The sequence below is a fragment of the Lissotriton helveticus genome, chromosome 2_1 (genome assembly GCF_964261635.1).
Source record: "Lissotriton helveticus chromosome 2_1, aLisHel1.1, whole genome shotgun sequence".
Taxonomy (NCBI): Eukaryota; Metazoa; Chordata; class Amphibia; order Caudata; family Salamandridae; genus Lissotriton; species Lissotriton helveticus.
This window is the reverse complement of record NC_136059.1, coordinates 2,025,560,326-2,025,585,452: the sequence shown is the minus strand read 5'-3', so window position 1 is coordinate 2,025,585,452 and position 25,127 is coordinate 2,025,560,326.

Here is a 25,127-nt window from a genome sequence, read left to right as displayed (position 1 = left end):
CTATTTCCTCTCATAGGATAACATTGACTGTTTTTCTATGAATGGTTTCTAAGTGTGGAGTTGGAAAATATATGAAAGTCTTTGAAATTGTAACCAAATAACAAAACCGCTTTTACTTAGCTGTTCACAGGAAATGTCCCAGTGTAGTATCCAGGTATACTACGCTGTGTAAGAAAAGTAATCTGTAAAGTAACCTACTTGACAACCTATTGAAAAAACAATACAAAGTATATGTACAATATTTCAAAGCATTGCATTACCAGTGATTCTCCTGTAATTAAACAAACGTATATTTACAATTTTAGTTCAAAATATATTATTACTGCAAAGTATAAATCACTTACCTGTGCCAGGCTTGCTTGGTTCTAGGAAATAAAATAACTAAAAGAATATTTTTTATACAAAACCAATTGGTCTGAAGTTAAGTCTTTGAGTGTGTGCGATCATTTGCTGATTGAGTGTGTACAACAAATGCTTAACACTGCCCTCTGATAAAGCCTTACTGCTTGACCACCCTACCATAAATAGAGAAAAAGGTACTATCTACTGTTACCTCTGCCTACCTTTGGGGTTCCTCTGGAGTCTGTACCCATTATACCTCACTTTAGTATAGTATACACAGAGCCAGCTTCCTACAACTATTCATTCCTAAATGCAATATGGCAGAATTTCTCAGCAGAATAACAAGAATTAGTTAAACCAAACTCCAGTATGGTTCATTTCCACAGCTCTCCCCACTGACATCTGCAAATTCCTCCCTTAAGCCTGCCATCTGGCTGAGTTTAGAGGGGGTGGGGTAGATGGACGTGGCCTTTTCTGCCTCTTTAATTGTTCCTTTGAAGTTCATGGTTTACGACTCTCCCCCTGCTCTGAAATTCCTGTGTAGCAGAACCCTCTCCTCCCAGATAGCCTCTTCCCCCAGGTGTCGCTTATCACTTCATCAAAGCAGCCTGGCTAATCCTCTTTAGTCTGATCAATCAGGGGAGACCACAGGAAGGCTCAATTTTGGCTCACAGACAAGAACGTCATGGAGCTTATTTTCTGTATATTTTAGGATAAATTCAACAATAGCACAGTGTTGAACTTTCCAATACCATACTCCGAAGTCCTTGAGTGATATTTTTGGTAATCCTTAGCAATATTTATGAGCGCATAAACTATCGCAATGTTAACCTATGTGGTTGGGGATCTTCAATGGGGAAAATATAATGTCCAATTTCTGCAACACCAGGCCTATAAAACCTCCCACCCCTGGAACACATAGGGGAGACTTTTGGGGTCCTGAATATACAAATATAATGTAGTAACTCACACCACAGTGCTCCTAGAACAAAGGTCAATGTTGGGAAGCACTTTACTTCAATGAGGGAAGTGAAATGTGCAATTTTTCTATCCACAGGGCATATACAACATATAAAGAGACTCCTTATAAGTAACTGACCCCCCCACCACCACCACCACCACCACCACCACCACCCCTGGGACACCTAGGGGAGACACGAGGGGTACCGAATGTGCCACAATATTGGAGATCAATTTTTAAGTGCCCCTACCACTAGTCAAGTTTGGGCACTATTTACATTTAAAAGCAATCTTTCAACACAGGGCGGCTTTTAAAATGACATCAGGCTCTCAGCAGTGCAAACACACAAGTGCAGTGCAGAAAGGGCTGCTGGCCTTTAAACTGCCATGCCCTATAATATACTAGGGACTTGAAGGCCGTTTTAACCCCCTACCCTTTTCTGTACTAGGGACTTATAGGGTAGGTCATGCCATTCATAGGGGTATGCTTGCCCACAGTGTACCCTAATGTATGTGTGTGTTTTCAATGTGTTTTCACCTTAGCACTGGCCCTGGGCCTGGTTAGGCAGAGCCCATAGACAGTCAGAGTCAGTTACCACCATTCCCAGTCAGCAAAGAATGGAAGGGCCCAGGGCACAGGATGACCTTGCAACAATGCTGGACATTCCTTAAGCTATTTATTAGTAAAACTCTCACTTATTTCCACTAACTTTCGTTCAAATAATGCTACAGTGCATAGTATGAATGTGCAGACCCACTGAAAGTGCCTGTCACCCTTGAGGACCTATGGAGGTGAGAAAGCTGATTCTTCTACCCGCAGTAGGAATCTGGTGAAAACAGGGAAGGGAAGTGAGAGAGAGATACTCAATGGACTCACTCACTTTGACATGGATTAAAGTTAGACGAGGGATGGGGCGTACACCACAACCTACATCAGTATTAAAGGAAAGCTTACAGATCCAGCTGTGGGGAAGGCAGAGGAGAGAAGGTGAGTAGGGATTACTAGCCGGAGTGGACTTAAAATACAAGCAGTGATAGGGCGTGGCTTGCAGCCGAGCATGGCGGCAGCTTAGAAGGAGTGCTCCGTGAGTAGGGTGGCCTCCTCCGACAATCCAACCAAACATCTGTTAATTGCAGACCTCTGGAGGAAGGTCCCGAGGCCCAGGACCGGGCAGAACCAAAAGCAGAAGATCCAGTGCTAGACCGGGACCGGGAGACACCCGTTACGAACTACGTCCGGCAGAGGCCCTAGTGACGCAGAAAATCCCCGAGTTGTGCTACCCAGAGAGGCCGAGCGGAAGTGGTAGCAACCCGGGGGGAATTTGCCGGATGTGTCCCCAGCCGCGACGACTGGAGTTTGTGGCGCGGGTCGGCGGCACCGGAGTACTCCCTGGTGGCGTTAAAACTGAGAAGGGGACCGCGGGCGGCGGAGGCGACACCAAGGAGCGGAGGAGGCGTGAGCATAGTGAGGCGCTGCCGGACTGGGGGCACTGTGAGCGCGGGCAACGACGCGTATACTGCCGGCGCAGCCGGCGTTCGGGACACAGCGTCTGCTCCGGGGGGGGGGGTCTGGTGCTGCCTGCTGACGCCTGCTTCGGAGAGGGAGAGAGAACCAATAATAGCGGCGGAGGACCGGTGGCGGACACAGACAATAGCGGCCAGGGCACCGAATGGTGGGAGGTCACCGCTACACTCTGGCTGGCAAAACAGACGGGCCACAGGCTTGAGGCCACAGCCTGAAACAGTGCGGATGGTACATGAAGTGGGGGCAGTGGCCGATGCCCATGAACCTTTTTGCTTGCACACACTGCATCAAGGCCCAACAAGAGATCGGGGGCAGACCACCAGTAAACACAGTGTGAGTGGAGTGGGAATACGACGGGTGCACTAAGGAGGTGAGAGCCAGCAGGGTGCGAATTGACCCGCAGCGCACGGTGAAGCTAGAAGGACTCCTCTTCCCCCCCACACTCCTCAACTTGAAGAGCCTGTGGAACGCTCCGGAGGCAGTGGCGCATGGTGAAGCTAGAAGGACACCTCTTCCTCCCCCATACTCCTCAACTTTGTGAGCCTGCGGAACGCTCCGGTGGCAGTGGGGCGCTACGGGTTGAAGCATGGCGGGCAGGGGCACAAAGGGCGGAACGACCCAGGCCCGCCTGGATAAATTCGCATACGATAAGAATAATCCGCCCCACGCAGAGCCGAGGACATCCACAGGGAAGTCAGCAGACGGAGAAGGAGGTAAAAAAGTAACGTTAGAGGATGTCATGAAAGCGCTGACGCAGGTCCAGGCTACAGTGGGGTCGATCTGCACGGAGGTCACCCTAATACGTGTCGACTTCCATAAAATGTCCGAACGTGTGAAAGAAATCGAAGTGGTCACAAAGTCGTTAGTAGAAGATGTCTCGGAGCTACAAACAGCAATGGTGAGGGTGGTGGCTAAGAATAAATCATTGAAGGACAAACTGGACAACCAGGAAGGACGATCACGGAGGAACAACGTCAGAATTCTTGGGGTTCTGGAATCCGAAGGCACCAGAGCAACAGACCTGTATGTGGAAGAGTTGATTAAAACGAGGCTCCAACCTAAAGGCCTTTCTCATTTCTTCTCAGTTGAAAGGGCGTACAGAGTCCCGGGGGGAAGGCCAAAACCTGGTGCAGCGCCGAGGCCGATATTGGCGCGGTTCTTCAACTTCCGTGATCGGGACGCAGTCCTCCAAGCGGCGAGAGTGTCGCCACCCATCCAGATCCAAAACTCTAAGATTGCCTTCTTTCCGGACTACACAGCCGGGGATGCCCGCCGCCGGAGAACCTTCCTCGATGTGAAGAAGGAGTTAAGGGCAAAAGAGATACCATACTCAATGCTGTTCCCGGCTAGATTGCGGGTGGTGGTGGATAATCAGTCCTGGTTTTTCGACACGCCAGACATGGCCCACGACTGGTTGGAGGGATGGAGACAGATTGGACAACCTCGCCGCTCCAAAAGAACACACCAGAACCAGCGACTTGGAGATCACACGGGGTCACAAACGTCAGGGCCCGAAGAAGCAGAGCGATCACCAACTCAGGACGACGTCGATGAAGAGACGGAAGCGAGACAATGATAACCCGGTACCCACTTGAGTCTTGATTAAAGCGGTACTTGGAAAGCGGACTGCCTTGGATACTGGACTAAGGGACTCCGAAGGGGGTAGGAGGGGCCGCCGGCTCCGGGGTGTCCTTCACCCCAACAAGCAAGTATTCTGTTTGAGGGCTGGGTGATGCCCTCTGCTAAGTTGGGGGGGCAGACGGTTCAATGTCCGTAGAGCAGGGAGGCAGGGGGGGGAGGGATGGTTTTTGTTTTTCAGGTTCTACATGTATGGGAACTGTTTGTTGCAATGTTGACTCAACGTTTTAGGGCAGGGCACGACAACAAAGAAACACTGACGATGTCATTGGAGGGTGGGCTGTGCGCTCTACTACTCAGGACTCCGTTCTGTACACACATATATCCAGCTTTTAGATGGCACACAATACACGGGGTGACGCTCTAGTAGGAGGAGCTCAGGAGACGCAAGTAGCACCATTGAAGATAATGACCTGGAATGTGAGGGGCTTAGGCGACAAAATTAAAAGGGGACTGGTTATGCAGAATATAAAACGAATAGGTCTAGCGATAGTCCTCCTGCAGGAGACCCACCTTACAGGCAAGGCATGTCAGGCATTGGATAGAAGAGGCTACCACATGGTAATACACTCAGAGTGGCCATACAAGGTCAGTGGGAGGGCAGACCGCTAACCATAGTGTCTGTCTACATCCCTTCGGCACTGCACACAATCGCTCTTCCGGCACTGGGGAAATTCCTCCTGGATCTACCGGCGGGAGACCTTATTATTGGTGGGGATTTTAACGCGGTGGCACACGATATGCTGGATAAATTCCCTGTCTGAACACAAACAGCTGGGCCCTCACGGTTCAGCGGCTTTCGAGAGGCGCAGGGGCTGATAGATGTATGGAGACACATGCACCCCACTACACAACAATACACATACTACTCAGCAACACACAGTAGTTTGTCACACATAGACTACTTCCTGACTTTGGGTGACGGTCTCCTAACTATTGAGGATGTAAACATCCGACCTAGGGGCATATCAGACCATTCCCCGGTGACGTTGACTCTGTCCTGCCGGGAGAGGACCCGCAGGAGGATATACCCAATTCATACGAGATACCTTAAGGTTCCCACAATTAGGAAAGACCTGAAGAGAGCAACCCGGTATTATTTCACTGAGAATACGGCATCGGTAGAATCTCCCACGGTCCTGTGGGAAGCATACAAATGGTCCTGAGAGGGCAAGCCATAACATCCATAGCAGGGCACAAGCGATCGCAGAGACGGGAATCGACAGAGTTAGAATTGGCTCTTCGTGCGGCAGACACAGCTCACATGGCGGACCCTACACCGGAAACACTACATACACTGCAATTATGCCAACAGCAACACGGCGACCTCTTGAGGCGCTGGACTATAGATAAGATAGCGGTGACCACACATAGAATGTATGATGTAGGGGACAAGGCAGGGAAACTGCTGGCCTGGCTGGACAAGAAGAGGGGTGGCACGAGAAATATACTGCAGCTGTGCGCGACCGATGGGATGCTCCTCAGGTGCCCGGCAGATATAGTCGGTGAGCTGGCCGACTACTTTCAGAAGGTGTATACCCCAGAGGGGGTGGTAACAACGGAGGCAGCATTAACTTCCCTCCAAAACATACCGATGCAAACGCTGACACAGGAAGCGATGGCGGAGCTAGAAGCCCCACTTACGACTGAGGAAATACAGTCGGCCATCAATGCCGTACAATCTGGCAAAGCTTTGGGCCCCAACGGGATCCCAATTGAATGGTATAAGATAATGTCAGAGACATTGAGTGCACCACTGCTGGCAATGTATGTAGAAAGTCTGGAGCTTGGTGGGCTCCCCCTGGACCAGCGCACAGCGACAATCGTGGTAATTCCAAAACCTGGGAAACCAACAACAGCATGCACATCGTACCGCCCGATATCGCTCCTAAATGCTGAAGCCAAGATTCTGGCGAAACTGCTAGCTACTAGGTTGATGCCTCACCTTTCGCACTTGATTCACCCGGATCAATCATGCTTTATGCTGCGCAGAAGTACCGCTTTAAACCTTCGTCGGATCCACGGGGCACTGGCGCGCGCGCCGCAACTGCAGATGCCTGCGGCAATACTATCCTAGAATGGCGTTCGACATGGTCGAATGGCAGTACTTGTTTGCAGTACTCACCCACATGGGGTTCGGTCCCAAATTTATAGCGTGGATACGACTTCTATATTCTAGCCCGATGGCACATGTAACGGCGAATGGTCATATCTCGCGCTCGATACAACTTGCTAGGGGGACGCGACAGGGATGCCCGCTGTCACCTCTGCTGTTTGCACTGGTGTTGGAGCTGTTAGCTACCTTAATAAGGACTACCCCATTGCTAAAGGGAATTAATTGGGGAGAGAGCTGGGAAGACAGATTCTCCCTTTACGCAGATGATATTCTGGTCTACTTGACAGAACCAGAACGTGGAATACCGGAACTCCTTAAGTTGTGTGATGACCAGGGGAAGGTGTCCGGATACACGATAAATTGGACAAAATCGGTAATTTACATTTTGAACGGTACGACGGCCATCCTCCCCCCCGACTGTCCACTGGAGATAGCGGAGACCTCCTTCAAATATCTCGGGATTTATGTCACCCGGGATGAATCCGACTTCTACGAAAAGAACTTGAAGCCGCCACTAGAGCGCCTGAGGCGCGATGTGCTACATTGGAAGGCGCTGCCCTTGACACTGCTGGGAAGGGCAGCACTATTTAAAATGATGGTGTTGCCACGCTTCCTTTATGCGCTTGAAAATACTCCCCACATGGTACCGCCGCGTTATTTCCAGCAAGTGACGGCCATGGTGTCTGGTCTGCTGTGGGGAGACCGCCCTGCACGAATTGCGCATGTGAAGCTAAACAGGAGCTGGTACGAGGGGGGATAGCACTGCCGAATCTACAACTGTATTATTGGGCAACACAGCTTAAAGTCAATAACCACTGGCTGTATATCCCTCGGGACAACCCCGCTTACCGGGCCGATAGAATACAACTAGGCATGCACAGTTTGCTGGCAACGCTTTATCACAAGAGATTGGCGGCAAAACTTATAGGACCCACAAAACACACGGTATCGCTATGGTACAAAGCACAGACGAAACTTAAAGGGGGTGGCGTGATTACAAAACTCACCCCACTATGGGACACCAAGGCACTGGGTCATTTGAGGCGAAGCAAGGGATTCACACAGTGGGACAATATTGGCATTTCGGTGGTAGGAGACCTGTGGATAGGCGAGACGGTGGTCCCTTTCTCACAGCTTTACCAGCAATACGACTTAGGCCCAAATGAAACATATAGATATGCACAAATTAGGCATGCACTGCTAGCAGCAATACCAGAGGGCACGGAGGTCCCCGAGGCCTCACCAATGGAGGACCGATTACTCACTGAGTTTATGCAACACAGCGCCACCTCACTTACATATCGCAAACTAATAAACAACCTGACAGACCCCACAAGCAAACTGCAAGAGAAATGGGTGGGAGAACTGGGGGATATGGGTGAAATGGACTGGAATGCGGCACTAGCGTCCCCCAAGGAAGCGGGCATTTCAGCTAGGTTCAAATTGGTGCAGCTTAAGATACTGCACCGGATATACTACACCAGGTCCGCCCTTCACAGGTTCCACAGGGCGCAGCACCCTTACTGTCTCCGGGGAGGAGGGCACTTTCTTCCATACTATCTGGGAATGCCCGATTATAGTTAACTACTGGAGGCAAGTAATGCGCACCATCTCCCAGACACTGGAAGTCTCCCTTACACTAGACCCCCGTAAGTGCCTGCTGAATGTATGGGAACCAAATGATCTCACACGCCAGGGACAGCTTTGGGCAACGGTGGGCATTATGGTTGCGAAGAGAGATGTGGCGCGGAGATGGGGGGTGGCAGAGTCTCCGGCCTTAACGCAATGGTGTAATAACATGGATGTGCTAATGATGACAGAAAGAGCGGTGTATAAGATGAGGGCCAATCCGCGTAAGTGGAATAAAATATGGTTGCCTTGGAACAAGTATCACGGGGAATTATGTGATTCACTGATGGAAGACGACAGTGATGTCTCAGATGACAAGGGAGAAGACGACTGGGATAGTCCCGCAGATATATAGGAACAGTGGTGGCATGGTTTGCCGCGTGTTAGCTGGATGACTGGGAACAGATGCCTGAAGGTGGGTGGTACACAGGAGACCCGACACGATTACTCAACCTTATTAACAATATATCGATGTGGGGAATCGTCGACACTGCCGTAGTTAATGTTTGAGTTGCACGTATAATGTTAAGACTACTTGAATGGTTATGGTTTTATAAAATGAAAATAAGACATCAATCAATCTGGAGTAAGCAAGGGTGGTATAAATGTAGCAAATCTTTACTTTAACGCCGCCGGACCTGATGTTGTCGGCTGAATGGCTGTGTAACTTCTGTGTGTAGATTTAACTTGCAATGACGCAGCCGGCCTCAGGGTTGTAGACTCCTCGCTGTGTAATAACGACACATGACAATAAATGTTTTAAAAAAAAAAAAGTACAAGCAGTGAAAGTCTTACTGGACTCAGCAGCGGGTATCTGTGTTGAGCGGTGAGAAAACCTGCACACCAGCTGAGGGCCCGAGCACACCATCCAGACCAAGCTGGTCAGATGCTCAGCAGGTAAGTGATTGAAAGATGTCAGAGGGTATCGATCAATATAAGTACAAGGGAAAAATATAGGCCTATAAGAAAATGTATCACAAAGGAATCAAGAGGGAAAAAAACATCAAATCTGAGAAATTTGAAATTGAGTGCAAACTGATTTGAAAGCAAAAATCCATTTCAGCTCAGAGTGTGTTGCCAGTCAGAGGTTGTATGTCAGGAATGCAATTAAATATAGCGCTACCCCGAATGCCCCTGAAGCGCCCTCAACCAGAAGTGCGTGTGAATAAGACTCGGTGTAATTACTCCACTTCTTTAGTTTTCACTAGCCTGTTCTCTGTTGCCTCCAGAGACCACATACCTTATTCTTAATCAGGCATCTGCGCTTAGCCTGATTCCTGACTACAAATCATTTAGCAAATGTGACCGTCAATTCACTAGCAGCTGATTCCACAACCTTCCTTACTAGCCCTCTTGCATTGCGTGGTGTGGCAGGGCCCGTTATTTAGCACCAATTGTTCTGCTGCTCTCAGGACACTTGCTAATACCAGGACTAAACTAATTAACAGGGAGTGGTTGCTCTCTGCAGGGGCAAGTAAAAACAGGAGGGGGGGTCAGCATACAAAAGGGAATAGCTGAGAACCTGAAGGAATAAAGACAGAGACAAGCTGAGTGCTGGAGCAGACTGGGATCGGGATACTGGGCACAAAATAGGTAAAGGCCTGCACAGGAAAAAATAGAAAGACAAGACATTCTGCACAAAAAACAGTAGGAAGGCACCAAGAAAGTACAAAATGTGGAAAACGATCGGCTGGTGAGGGAAAAAAATCCAATAATAAGTCAAGTACCAGTGAATCTCAAAGAGTCTTGGAAGCAGCTCTTATGGAAGAAGAGCGCTGAGTGAGTCTCTGTGCAAGAGGCAACAAACTCACTGTCGCCCTCTGGTAATAGTAACTCAGAATTCAACATAAATCCAAAGAGATAATAAAGGGGACATATGAGCAAGAAGAACTAAATACAGAAACTGGGCTCAGTGAAAAGTGGGACCGGTTTCTTGGAAATAGGAAGAGGACTGCACTGGAATTGTGTAGGTCAGGAAATGCTGAAATACAAGACATCAAATCTGCACACAAACAAGGACTGGGCTGAATTTTGAGCACAGAAATAGGAATTGCACATCGGACAGTTTCCGACTGCAAAACGGCATTTTTATATGTACAAAGCAAAAATTGAGATTCTGTAGCATGTTACCAAATCACAATTTGTGTTCAGTGATTCAGTATTTGGAAGGGGCGTGTTTAAGGTGTCCCTTCGAAATACTGAATTGCAGTTCTATATTTGAATGTTTTGCGACCAAATTATGGTCACAAAGCATAAATGTTTTACCAACACATCAAAGGTTGTAGTAACCATTTGCAAATAGGAAGTGGTTCCCATAGGACCCCTGCCTCTTTGTGAATGCTCAAACAAATATGTTTTAGGAGCAGGCAGTGGTCCCTTGGACCACAGCCTGCTCTTAAAAAAGAAACTTAAATGTTTCATTTTATTTTTTCCTTCAAGGAAAGCAGTCTGACTTTATTAAAAAGCAATCACAGACATAGTGGCCTGCTGACCCAGCAAGCCATCATACCTGTGATTGCTGCAGTTCCTAATGGGTCCCAAACGGCGACCTACCTCATGAATATTCATGAGGTAGGTTGATTTTTGACCCACTAGGAATCGCTATTTCAGACTTTTACATTTTCGTACATTAGGAATTGCAATTTCCTAATTGCGATTCAGTAAGCATGTTTCCTTACCATGAATTTTTGAAATGCCTTTAAACTGCAGTCCAGCCGGAATACAGTGGTGCTCTTAGCAGCCAGAAACATTTGTCATATATGTGGATGATGTAAATATAAACTGCATAGGACATCTAACTCCCATGCTGTTGCATTTTCTATTAAATTTGTTCAGCAGGATGAAAAACATTTTTTACCAATACCACTTTAGGGCCTGAAGATGCACAGTGTGGCAATTAATAGCATGTCACAGTGCAGAGAATCCAATTATGAGGAAAAATAGAGTCCAGGAAAAGGTGATAAAAACAGGGTTACCAAACAAAAAAATGTGTATTTGCTACCATACCATAACATACCAGTGTCATAGCTTGGTTGATAAGACTGGGGAAGGTTGAGCTTCAAATTTTCCGACAATCATGAGAAGCAATTCATAAGGGGGGCTTAAGGAGCAGTGGAAATGGAAGCGGGTGCAGATTGTGAAGGGTACTTAAAACACAGTATCATGCAAAATATCCATGCTTTAGGACCTTCAGAACAGAGAGGAGAGTGTATGTGTGTGTTTTTGTTTGAGAGAGTTTTTCAAAAATCCCAGATGAAATTCGACAGAAACTTTATCATACCCTACTGAAAGTTCCAGTACCCAAGTATTTATTAAGTAATACATTTAGTGAGTGGATGTAACACTCCAAACACCCCACAGAAGTTACGCCTTTTTATTTTAATTTTATTTTAAAGGTTTTATATAGCGCTGGCTAGACTCGGAGGTATCAGAGCGGAGCAAGGGAAGTAGACAGATATTGAAGGCAGGAAAGAGGAGGGGAGGGTGAGAGACACCGCATGGAAAGAGGGGGGGAAAGGCGACGGGGACACAAACCGGTAGACGAGTCAAAGCAACGTCCAAAGTCCAGTAAGCTGTGATCCCAGGGGAAGTGGTATCACTTCCCTATCTCTGTTGCAAGAGGCTCCCATTACGCAGTGGACTCTCTCAGAGGGGTCTCTGAGACTCCAAGATCTACATACTGGATCCTTCTCCAAAAAGGGGAGAGGGAGTGCTTTGACAAGGGGTGCCATACCATAACTCAGCTGTGAGTGGCGCCCTTGGCGCAGTGGACTCTCTCAGTGTGTGCGCTGAGACTCCAGAATATAAATATTGGATCTATATCCAACAAGGGGAGAAGGAGTGCTTAGTCCAAGGGCACAAAGGACAGGGGCTAGGCAGAGTAGCAGGCAAGGGGAGAGATTCAGGGGTGAGGGGAAAGGAGCTAGGGAAGTAGACAAAGATGGAAAGAGTTCTAAATGGAAACATATTCAATTAGTGGTTTATTATATAGCGCTGGCTAGACCAGACGGAATCAGAGCGCTTTACATGAGGTGTGGAGCAAGGAAGGGTAAGGGGATAAGGCAAAGGGGTAAAAGGAAGATAGGACGTGGAGACTAGGGAGAAATTTGCCCAAGGTCTGGCTGGGTAGGTGACGGCAGTGGGGGGGAGACCACAACCCATCTCCTCTTTAGCTATCTGGTAGCTCCACCGGGAATCAGCCAAATCGCTTGGTCTCCACAGTCTGGGGTAGGTTCCGCAGGTTCCAAGTCTTGATGTGTAAGCAGGTTAGGGGATAGGTTCAAGGTCTGGTCAATGTCCAATTGTTGTCTCAGGAAAGTAAAACAACATGGAGGGGACCACTATGGAAGCCATCTTGGGGTCAGGCATGGGACTGTACTGTACACTGGCGGCCATCCTAAGGTCAGGCAACAGGTAGTTAGTGTCAGTATCCAGGACATCGGCAGCCAGAGAATATTAGTCCCAGTCCTGGAAGGGACACATGGAAAGGGGTACCCAGCTTACCGTAGCTCCTGTGATCCCAAAGATGTAGTGACAGGACCAAGAAGAGGAAGATAGCTCCCTGCGCGGGCACCATTTTGGTGTCAGGCAGGGCTCCACAAGAAAATCTTTACTCATGCACCAAAGTCAGAAATTGCAAATGATGTTGGGAACCCATCAGCCCGCGGAGGTCATAAGCGGTGGTATCTGTGCCCCTCGGACCATTCACTCACTACAATCATCATTTTGTTTGCTGCACCTAGATTTGAAAATATGCAGAGGGGAGGCCTATCACATTGCCCCCAGCCCCACAAGTGATCACCAATTACCTAATGTGAGCCCGTTACTTGTGTGCGTACCAGAGCCCACCCAGCACAGCACTGCGTCCACCAAGCAGCCAGACAACAGACGGGGGACACCATCGGAGCTCCGGTCCATCCTTCCCGCAGCGCACCAGCCATGCTGCAAGCAGAGCGCCGCCCTGCGCCCGCAGGTCCCAACAGCTGCAGCGGAGATTTCGTGATGAGGCTCTGGATGTCATCCCAGCCAGCGTGGCCTTGGTCCGGAGTTGGAGATCCAAATATAGAGGGTAGAACCGGCAGATCGAGTCAATCGCGAGACCGGGTGACTCCTTGGGTACCCAGATATTGTGGTTTAGGTGAGCTAAACTGAGGTTATAACGGAGGTTGGGGGAAGTTTACGTTTTAAACACCATTGTGGTCAGTTAGGGGTGTTGGCTCGTCACGGCTCCGATGCCTTAGTTGTTCTGATGTATTTGTGCCGTTATGTAAGGCTCCCCAAAGCCGTTGTCTCAGGCGCTGCAGCACTTTGCAGGCCGCGATTTTATAGCTATGTAGCTCTCCTCACCCAGGGCAACACCTTCCCATGCTATGCTTGGGGCACTCTCACTCACCACATCTCTCCGATCAGGAGCAGACAGCACAAGGGCTTCAGTTGGCCGTTCGCCGATCCCGGGTATGTCACCGCCTCAAATGGCAGCACCTGCAGTCGCGGCTCGGCGCACCAACGTGTAGCCAGGGCCCAGCAGAGATACGCTTCTACAGCTCTCCACGGCCACATCTCCCGCCGTCCTCAGCAGCACTGCGAGATGGAGCAGCGGCTGTATTTATATTGTCAGGGATCCGATAAACTTGCTTGATTGCGCTAGCTCTGAGAGCCTTTCACCGCAACAGCGTCTCTGTGGCAAGGGAAAGCATACCGGTCCCCTTCTCACCGATCTTATGTTCCGGTCAGTCACGCCACCATTTTGCGCGCCGGTGAGGCTGTATCGGGCACTTCCATGCCGCAAATCTTTTGTGCTGATGTCTAATCACGGTACTCCTGCACACCTATCAAATCCACTCCGACTCCCACGCAAATCACTGTCAATGTAGGGGTCCGATGGTCAACAGGACCCCAGATATTTGAAGAATAGCCCGTCCGGCAGAGCCTCACTACAGTGCGACCATCTTGACATTACATAAAATACACAGAATAACAGAAGACACAACATTACATAATTTTGCATTTCAAACATCAGTACAGGATAAGCCTGGCGGGATGCACAATGCTCTCTGCCTAATGAGCCTTGTCTAAAGATATTCCTTAGGGAAGAATTAGGAACACCAGTCCTTATTGTCAGAGGAGGGCATCTGAAAAAGGAGATATTTTGGGATGTTCTCAATACATCTTTAACTAATTCGTCTTCCTCAGGCTTATGTATTACAGTTGCCTTTCCCTGTCCCATTGTATGCTCCTGTCTTGCAAATCCCCAGTCTCCACTGTCCTCCCATCTGCTTTCTGTTAGTGCTGCATTTTCAGTTGTCAACAGTAATTGCATGGAAGAGCTGAATATCATGCACAGAAAATAACCAGACGACTACACCAAATGTAAATGCACTTTTAGACTTGAATAAAGCTTGTTAAAAAATATGCAGCATCTGAATGTTTGATCACACTGCTTTGAAACAAGGAAAACAAATTAATTCAATCGTATGCCCATCTGTGGAGAATCCCCGTTGTTTCCGATATGTGACAGCCGCTGAAACCTTCAAAGCAAGAGGAGAGTAGCAGAAAACTTACTGTTTGAACTTGTGGCTCAAAACCTTTAATGTTCAATCCTTGTTGTAAGTGATCCGAATCCTTCATCTAACACAAATGTAATGGTAAGTTGAGAAATGTAAATTCTATAGCTCTAAACTCAGAAAGTGCACTACCTTGAAAAATAACGAATGGTGTGCTTATTTACGGTCATGCTACTGATATAGAAAGAAATAAGGAACAATCTCTTGAATATAATGTTGAAAAACTAAATTATATCAGAAGAATAGTACGATCTTTTATCGTAAGCACACAGGGGCATATTATCAAGGACCGGTGTTAAAATGATCGCCGTTTTATCGGCAGGAAACTGCCGATAAAACGGCAATAATGGGCTTGATAATACGCCCTTGTTAATTCCCATAGAAGCCCATGTTCTTGAATTAACAAGGGCGTATTATCAAGCCCATTATCGCCGTTTTATCTGCAGTTTCCTGCCGATAAAACTGAGATAATTTTAACACCGGTCCTTGATAATATGCCCCTATATTCTAGAGCCAAATCAAATTTACTTAATAATTTCCTCCGTCTTCCTTTTCCTCATCCTGGACCACACATCACCAGGCCCTGGCTGCCTCACTAAAACTATTAATTTTTAGGTCTTGCCCACATGCAGCTTTAGCGGTCTGTTGGCCTGAACTTTCCCCCACCCCCAATACATTACATACACATGAAAAGGATTTTTGGTTAGCCTCTTACTTATGACTAAACGGCTTTGTTGTCTATATCATTTCCCTGCTTCTTATTCATTGGCTTTTTTCCGTTCTTGAGTTTGTTTCAATGAGCATTTTGGTTCGACATTGTTCTGACAGGAGAAGTTCTTTCTTTTGCCCCCTACCTGAGGGAACCATTTTGATTTTTCATGGAGAGTCCTATAAGAGTGCATGTACTTCTTTTCTCTATCTTCCATTTCATCCCAGGCACCTGTTCCCCCACTCCCTAATGCTCTCTGTGATATTTATTTTTCATCTGCTTTCTCCTTTCTTCCCTTCCACTGGCTTTCTTAGCATTTTCACCACCCCACTCCACGATGTGTTGACCAATATTTTGTGGTTTAAACAACAAAAGAGTGTGATTACTGTAACCTCAAAAGAGGGAGCATGGGAATAGATATATAAATCTGGATTTATATAGAAGGCCCTCACTCACCAACCTGGTTGGTGACATGCATGCTTCATCATTGGTCCCACTGGGAGAGGCCGAATGCCTCCCAGTTTGCTTCAACGCCAGAGTTACTGCGGACCTGGGTTTTTTGTGTGTTGTGTCAAGTGAAAGTGTGACTGTGTGATTTACTTAAAACTGTCTAGATTGTGTCCCCAAAAAGTTTTGGGATGGCCAATCAGACATATTAAAAACAAGGTGTCGGAAGGGAGTCAAATAAATTGTTCAGCTGCTTCCTTTTAGGTGGGGTCAACATGTTTCTGCCATTGTGGTGTAAATTACCTGGCATTCATCGGTACCATAAAGATTGAACCTCGGCAGTATGGGCGCACTAAGGCCCACCCTGACCTGAGGGCGTTAAAGTGAAAAAAGTGTAAAAAGTGCTAGTTGAAAAAAATATTGTGGGTGGTTAACCTCTAAATTAGAGGAACCTGTTGCACCTGTAAAAAAGAAAGACAGTAACAAACATAACAAGAAAAGACAAGACAAACAATTAATTACTATCTTGCGCAGTAAGTTTGTTACAGGTATACCATGCTCTCAATAAAAGTGCTTTTGTGCTCAGGCTGAGATCATTAGCTGGCAATTGACCTGTACTCGCTATCTTATGAGTGATGGCAATGCTGGCCAGAATAGTCTCATATTTTGTGTCCACATTGCAGAATTAAAAAATGTACCGGTTGGCAGGCAAGGAGTAATGTGTTAAATAAGGATATGGCACGTTTAATAGGTTTTCACTATCCCTTCCAGTTTACAGATTTAACAAGGAAAAGGTTTTGAAGGTCCAAATGTACATACCTTTATTATTCCACAAAAAAAGAATCTGTGACCATGTAGCACACCTTTCCCGTAGTTAACACGAGCATTCAAGATGGCAACCAATTTGAAAGTTAGTCACCTTTCTGTACCAAGGACGTAACCGTTATGTCCTCTGCCACGGTGGCCATGTGCGGAGAACGTAACCATTATGTCTAGGGCTGGGCGTAGTTTGCGTAGTAGCGCTTCGCGAAGTGCACTTCGCACTACGCAAGCTTCTCGTAGTACTACACGAACTGCGTAGTAGCATGTTTGCACTGTGCAAGAAGCCGTTTTCAATGATTGCACAGTTGGGACAAGCATCCGGCACTGTGCAATCATTGATAACGGCATCTTCACAGTGCGAGCTGTAGTTTTCTGCCGCTCAAGGAGATTTTTCCTCGATCTGCAGCTTTCTCAACGCAGACTGGTAGTTTCTCATCGCGAGCGGTCTAGAGCATACGCGACCACTCGCCATGAGAAAACAGACCTCCCCACGTTGAGAATCTCGCAGGGAGGTTTATTTTCCACGCTCGCCACAGGCAACATGATGTTGCTGATCGCGAACGAGGAAAAAGTCTCGCCAAGATGTCATTTTGCTTGGTGGCGGTTGCCAACTTGTTGTTGAGGACCGCGAGCAAGCAAAAAATGACAGGTGCACTACGCTACGCTACGCGTGTTCGCACTGTGCTACGTGCAGCTCGTGTAGTGCAAAGTTGCGCAAACTACGCGAGCGTAGCGTAGTGCTTCGCCCAGGCGTAATTATGTCCAGGAGCTACTGTCAGGCCCGAGGAGGGCTCTCTCATCTGGATTTCATCCTCTGGCCTGCCGCACTGCCAAGGGCCTGGGACGGGGGTCCGTTGGGCAGGGGAGGCCTCGCCTGCTTGGCCTGGTTCTGAAGCTCTGACTGGGCCACGTGTGAGCCCCAGGGTAGGGGCTCCCATCCTGGGCTCTGTATTCTGGCCCACCGCATGGCCAAGCCCCTAGGAGAGGCTCCCACAGACCTATGGAGGCCTTCCCAGTGCAGCTGGGCCCAGGAGCTCTCACCAGACCCTGTGGCAGGTGCTCCTGCCCTGGGCTCCATCCTCCAGCATGCCCCACAGCCAAGGTCCTGGGTTGGGGGTCCACTGGGCCCCTGGAGAAATCCCCCCTGCTTAACCTACGTTAAGGTGCCTGCAGGCCCCAGTTCAGGGACACGGTGGGGCCCCCTCACAGCCCTGTGCCAGAATATCAAGTGGTGCTCCGAGCCCCCTGGCCGCAGTACCCCGTCCCCTCCAAAGATATGTGGAAGCCCTGTTCGTTAAGGCACAGCGTGACTAGCTGGCCATTCTTCAAGCCTCGCCATCTGGTTGTGGGTAATTCTTTCCAATGGTGCTACCAGATTACCGGGCCGCCCTGGAAGTCCCAATGAGGGCTAATTTGCTTCCCTGATCCCAACCAGGGCTTCAGGAGGTTAGGAGTATTTGTGCCTTTAGTCCCTTGTGTCACTCGGTGCACACAGATTACAAGAAAGTGGGTCCTTTTTCCTCAGATTACTAGGGACAGGGCACCTCGGACCACCTTGAAGTCCAGCGATTCTCAGCTTGGCAAAGTCAGGGTCTGGGCCCAGGTCAGCGCCTGCCTTCCAACCCTTCCCAATGGGCCATTCCTCAGAGCTTGCTTCCCCCGGGAGCAGGTAAGGACGTGAATCCGGCATCCTTGCGCTGGGTGGCCTACCAGGGGAGGGCTCCATGTTCTCCGATTGATTGGGTATGCTTGGTCCATTTCGAGATGGACTGCTTGGCCAGCCTCTGTTGTTTTTTTAAACAAAGAGCTTACACCCACCAGGGACCATCGGACTTGAGGGCCTGCTGCTTGGAGGAGGAGGAGGTTCGTCCCCTAACCAACCGAAACTGAGAAATGGCTACCACATCCAATGAAGGTAGCAGGCATGCAAATTTCCCATTCCCGTCTCTGGGAGGTATTGGTGAAAAATAACAATACAGGACTCTTTCAAAGCCCTGTAATTGGAATGAGCACACTGTAAATCCTTTAACGAGGATCCTATGTAGAGCAAGTCTAGGGCCAGCAGCCACAGTAATTCCAACTCCAATAGCGTAAATTAAAGTTGCTGCAGTTAAAAAGCTTATTGTTGGATTTTGGCATCAAGCTGGCTGGCTAGATTGAGTGTCTGAATAGGTTTCAGAGTTATGTCCCTCATCTTCTTTTTTTAGTTCAAAGAAAAGTTTATTAAAATAATTGAGTAATGGCAACATAATATACAACATAATATACAAAGAAAAAACTATAAGAATAGCATGAATATTAACTGAGAGCATTATAAGAAGTGTGATGAAATAAAATGAGGGGAGGGACAAAAAGGAAAGGGAGGAGAGAAGGGAGAAAAATACAGAGAGATAACCATGAGGCTAAAACTTTAAAAGTATAATCATTGAATCTACATAACATTAGAGGCAATGCACAAATATGCAAATAAATAATCAGTAATGAATAAGAAGGAACAAAAGGTTATTCAAGGGGGCTCAAGGGGGTTTCGAAACTTCTTGTTGAACTGGGGATATATGAACGGAGCGTTGGGCACATGCATCTAGGTAAAGGGTAACTGGGAGCCATAATGCAAGTCTTTTCGGAGCCAGGGAGGTGGGGTAAACAAATGCAGTATCTAGTCTGTGGTTGTAACATACATTAAACCACCAAGCTTTAAAAGTAATGCCCTTGGAGTCTTTCCAATTAACAGTAATTTGCTGGAACGCAACAGCCAATAATAAATCAACAATATGAACATTTGCATCAACATCAATCCAAGAAGAGGAAAGTGAACCAAGGAAAATGTCAGTGATAGAAAAGGGGATGGAGGTATGAAAGATAGAGTTAATTTGATTCCAGACTTTAGTCCAGAAAGCATGTGTGGGAGGACACGTGAAAAGCATATGAAAGAGTGAGGCATTGGGGTTAGAGCAAGACCAGCAGATGTCGGGGGTCAGGGGAAAACGTTTGTGGAGGAGAGATGGCGTGTAAAGAAGACGGTTGTAGAGGAAAAAAAGGGTTTGCGTGAGAGAGGCTGCCCTGGAAGATTTGCGTAGCTTGGTCCATATTTTGTCCCACATGGAAGTGGGCCACGAGACATCGAGATCAGATTCCCATTGCTCCTCAACTTTGGATTTAGGTCTAGGAGATGGAGGATTGTAAAATGAATGGTATATGGAGGATGCTGAGGGGTGAGAGCGTAGTTGAATGTGTAGAGAAGAGACGGGAGTGATAGGGGGTGTAGTCGAATTAGAGGTAGAGAGAGAGTCATAGGCAGACATAACTGCATTTTTGAGTAGGGTGTATTTATGAACAAAGGAGGCAGGGAGAGAGAAGAGTTGACGAAGAGTTGGAAAAGGGATGAAGGCAGATCCAGTGAAAAGTTGGGAAACCCAGATTAAACCACGCTGCCGCCAAGTTTTCCAGTAAAAGGGTTTCAATTTGATAAGAATGCTATTATTATACCAAATTGTGGTGGCTAGAAGTTCTGTAATAGAGGAGGGAGGGGCCGGAGTCTTGGCTAAAAGTAGTTTCGCTGTATGTTTATGAATTGGACTGGACAGGAATTGGGGCTTGCGCGAGAAGGATAAGTACTCAGCAAAGGTAAAGGGGGAAAGAGAAAGGCGTTCAAGTTCAGCCCACAGAGGAAGAGGGTCATCAGGGTCTGTAAGCCAAACGGCTGCCTGTTTCAGGAGGAAAGCTTTATGATAAGCAGGAAAGTTTGGGAAATTAACCCCACCCTCCGATTTGGGGAGGCGGAGACGCGATAAGGACATACGCGGTTTCTTACCAGACCATAAAAATACAGAGAGTATGGAATTTATTTTAGTGAAAAATTTGGCAGGAATGGAAATCGGTAAATTAGAAATGGTGTAGAGGATAATTGGGGACAGCATCATCTTAATAGTGTCGAGTCGACCCCACCAAGAAAGGTATAGGGGGTGCCATCTAGAAGTGAGGTCAGATAATTTTTGAGAGCATTTAGTAAGGCATAATGAAATAGTGTCTGGGACCGAAGGAGTAATGTACAAACCGAGATACTTGATATGAGCCGGACTCCAAGTGAAAGTGGATGCAGCAAAGTCAGGTTTAAAAGTGAATTTGGTGAGAGGCAGGATTTCGCACTTGTCACTGTTGAGCTTATAACCGGATAGATGGGAATAAGTATGGACTTCAGCGAGGAAAGCGGGGATGGAAGCCGACGGATTCGAAAGAAAGAGTAAAATGTCATCTGCATAGGCAGCAAGTTTAACTTGCGATTGGGCAAGAGGGAAGCCATGAATGTTCGGATTTTGACGTATTCTGGATAAGAAAGGTTCCAGGGCAAGGTTAAAAAGAAATGGGGAGAGAGGACAGCCTTGTCGAACTCCTCTACCGAGACGGAAAAATGAAGAAATGAGACCATTAGCACATACCGCTGCTCTAGGGTTCGCATAAAGGAGGGAAATAAGGGAAATGAAGTTGGGGCCAAATCCAAACCATTTTAACACGGAGAAAAGAAAGGACCATTCTACTCTATCGAACGCCTTCTCGGCGTCCAAGGCAATAGCAGCTAAGGAACCATTGAAGCGTGGGGATTTAGATAAGACATTAAAAAGGAGCCTGGTATTGTCGGAGATAAAACGACCCTTAACAAAGCCCGATTGTTCAGGACCAAGGAGATCTGGAAGAAAAGGATCGAGTCTAATGGCCAAAGATTTAGCATATATTTTATAATCAATGTTGACAAGGGAAATCGGTCTATAGTTCTTGCAATGTTGATGATCCTTGCCTTCCTTCGGTATGATGCATATGTAAGCATCCGAAAAAGTACCTGAGGAGGCATCGTTAGTCTTGAAGGAGTTAAGAAGGTGGAATAGTTTGGGTAGAAGAAGGTTTGCAAAGTGTTGGTAAAATTCGACGGTGAAGCCATCTGGGCCGGGAGCTTTATCCTTTTTAAGTGAGTGAAGTGCAGTGCGGAGTTCGGGAATGGTAAGGGGAGCTTCAAGGGAGGTCAAATCAACAGGAAAGGTGGAAGGAGGACGGATGCTGGATAAGAAAGTGGAAATAGAGTGAGCAGAGGGTTGAGTGCCAGAAGAATAAAGTGCAGAGTAGAAGTGAGAAAATACCTCCAGGATGTCAGCATCTTTATGTTGCAGTACTGAATTGATATCAAAAACAGACTCCACATTTAACTTATTTTGTTTGACTTTCAAATAATTGGCGAGAATTTTCCCCGCCTTATTTTTCCCACCATAAAATTTTGAACTGGATTTCAGTAGGTACAGGGAAGCATCATCCGTGGATTGTGTATTATAATTCATTTTTGCAGTGACGAGAGCTGTCAGAGTCTCCGGAGTATGAGAAGTATAGTAGGAATGCTCTAGGAGTTTAATCTGAGACAGCAGATCTTTAGTGCGCTGACGAGCAATTTTACGTTTTGCCGCAACATGTCTGAGGATGAAATCCCTGGCAGCTGCTTTGAAGGCGTCCCAGACAGTGTGAGCAGGCATGGATGGGGTCTCATTAATAACAAAAAAGTCATTGGTGAATTCAATAAAGGAGGTGGTAAATTTGGGATCAGTGAGGAGGGTATTGTTGAAGCGCCATCTTTTAGGACCACTGGATTTCGGTAAAAAATCAATGTTGACCAGGACAGGAGCGTGATCAGAAAAAACTATGGGACCTATCTCCGCTTGGGTAAGGGATTGGGAGAGATGGTGGGAAAGAAATATATAATCAATACGGGATTGGGAGTGATGAACCGGGGAATAGAATGTAAACTCTTCGTTGGTTGGATGACAGAGTCGCCACGCATCAATTAATTTGTGTTGGGAAATAGCGTGGGCAAAAAGTTTATGGGATTTATTAAGAACAAATGAAGATTTGGAGCGCCTATCCAAAAAGGGGTCCAGTGGTAGGTTACAATCACCTGCGAAAATGAAGTTGTCATCTATGCAGTCGGTGATACGGGAAGCAAACGCTTTCCAAAAAATAGGATCACCACCTGTGGGGGCATATACATTAAGCAAGGAGAAAGGGACACCTTTAGAGGATAATTTGACAAATAACCACCTGCCCTCAGGGTCAAAGGCAGATTGTAACACTGAGTGAGTAAAAGATTTACGAATTAACAAAACAACACCATTTCTCTTGCCATCACCAGGGGCAGAAAAAACCGTACCCACCCAGCCTCTTTGGAGTTTAGCAGCCTCATTGTCAGTTAAGTGGGTTTCCTGTAAAAAGGCAATGTCAACATTAAGTTTAGCTAAGTGAGAAAGTATCTTTTGCCTCTTAATGGGCGAATGTAAACCTTTAACGTTCCAAGAGACAATACGAACTGACATTAAGAAAATATGAAAGGGGAAAGTGCAGAGCAAAAGTGAAGGTAAGCCTCAAAAAATGCGAAAAGGAAGAGAGTGAAAAAAGGAATGAAGGTAGGAAAGTATACAGAAGAAAACAGGCAAAGAAGTATTAAAAGGGTAGAGCATGAGAGGAAAAACTGCGATAAGAAAAACATGGGGTAGTACTTACAATAAGTGATGGGGGATGGATGTTCAAGAACAGGAAACAGAAGGGAAGGAGTGGAGACGAGAGACGAGAGGAGGGGGGAAAGGCCAACCAACGGAGGACAAGCAAACGGGGCCACGGGACGTCCCATCGGAGAGACACGACGGCACACAATGAGATGATCTGTGAGAAAAAGAAAACAGTGAGATTAGAACAAGCAAACGACTAAATAACAGAGGAAAAGCGGTAGATTAAACAACTGGAGAACAAAAATAAGCCAGCACAAACTAAGACCGACCAGGTCATGTAATAACTGAGGAACCTGTGGAAGAAATATCTTAACGTTAGAGGAACAGCAAAATATCATAAACAGCAGGAAAGACCGGAAATGTTAGCAACAGAGTCATGGCGGGAAGGAAGAGGAAGGGCCAGGGAACTCCATATCAGCCGGACCGCAGGAATTGAGGAAGCTGCGTAGTCGGAGAGGATCTTCAAAAGTCATTGTCTTGTTATTATAAGTAACTTTGAATAAACAAGGATGAAAAAGTCCATATTTGGCGCCAATGGATCGCAGTTCTGGTCTCATGTCGAGAAATTCTTTGCGACGAGAGGCAGTAGCTTTGGCGTAATCCTGAGCAATATACAAGGTGGAGTCCGACCATTTCAAGTGAGGCATTGCTTTAGCCGCAAAAAGAACCTTCAGCAAATCAGTATACTCAAGAAAGTACATTATGACACCTCTTGGCTTCGTCGCAGGAGAAGCATTGGAAGGAGCTCTACCAAGCCTATGTGCGCGTTGAATGTTAAGAGAAGTACCTTCGGGAAGATGGAGGAGCTTGGGCAAGAAGGATTTGAAGAAGGCAATGGCGTCATTCCCCTCGCAACCTTCCTTCAGGCCGTAAAGACGCAGGTTATTGCGCCTATTCCTATTTTCAAGGTCTTCCACCTGCTTCTGGAGAGTGGAGAGCCTCACATCCATATGTACTGATTTGGTAGCGGCTTCCTGGAGAGAGGATACAGTCTTTTCCACCTGAGAAACTCTGGTATCCATTAACGACCAATTGTCAGTTAGAACTTGCAGCTTTGAGTTGGTCTCCTCCATAAATGGGCGCAGTGCTCGTATTTCCTCAAGAAGGAGTTCCATGGAAATAGCTGTCGGTGATTTTGGGGGCGACGGAGGATTATGTTTCACCCTCTTAGGAGTGGTTTTCGCTCCAGGCTGGGGGAGGGCGTCCATGTTGAGAGAAGAGTCGCAACTGGAGGAGCCTGCAGAGGCTTCTAATTGAGCCAACGCAGTGAATAGCTTTGAGTTTTTAACGAAGTTGCGTTTAGGGGTTTTGCCCGGACCCTCCGCCATGGAAGCGACAATAAAAAGAAATCTCCAAGAATGGGTAGAGCAGCTGTGCAGCGCAAGAGTGAGGAAAACCCAGCAAAGGCAATGACAGGAGGAGGTGAGGTGAAATCCAACACAAATCAGGAGCAATTGAGAAGAAATAGTCGCATTCCGATCAATATGAAGTGAATAGCAGAGGTGGCATGTGAACAAAGCAGTAGAAAGTGCAAGATGGCCACCAAAGCTGAGGAGAATGCTGGAATTCGAATAAAAATGAGATAAAATGATTCCAGAAGAAAAAGAAAGTCACCTGGCCATATATTCATGAAGCGCCGTCATTTCCTGCAATTATGGGATGTTGCCGTGAGCTGTGCACGGTTTTACCGATGACGACGCGTCAGGCGCGCTCCTGAGGCAAGCGCCGGCTCAGGCATCAAGATGGCGGTCGCGGCAGTGGTGGAGCCGCGACCGAAGCAAAACGGAGCCCGCCGTGCAGGGATAAGGAGCTGGTGCACAGCGTGCGATTAATCAGG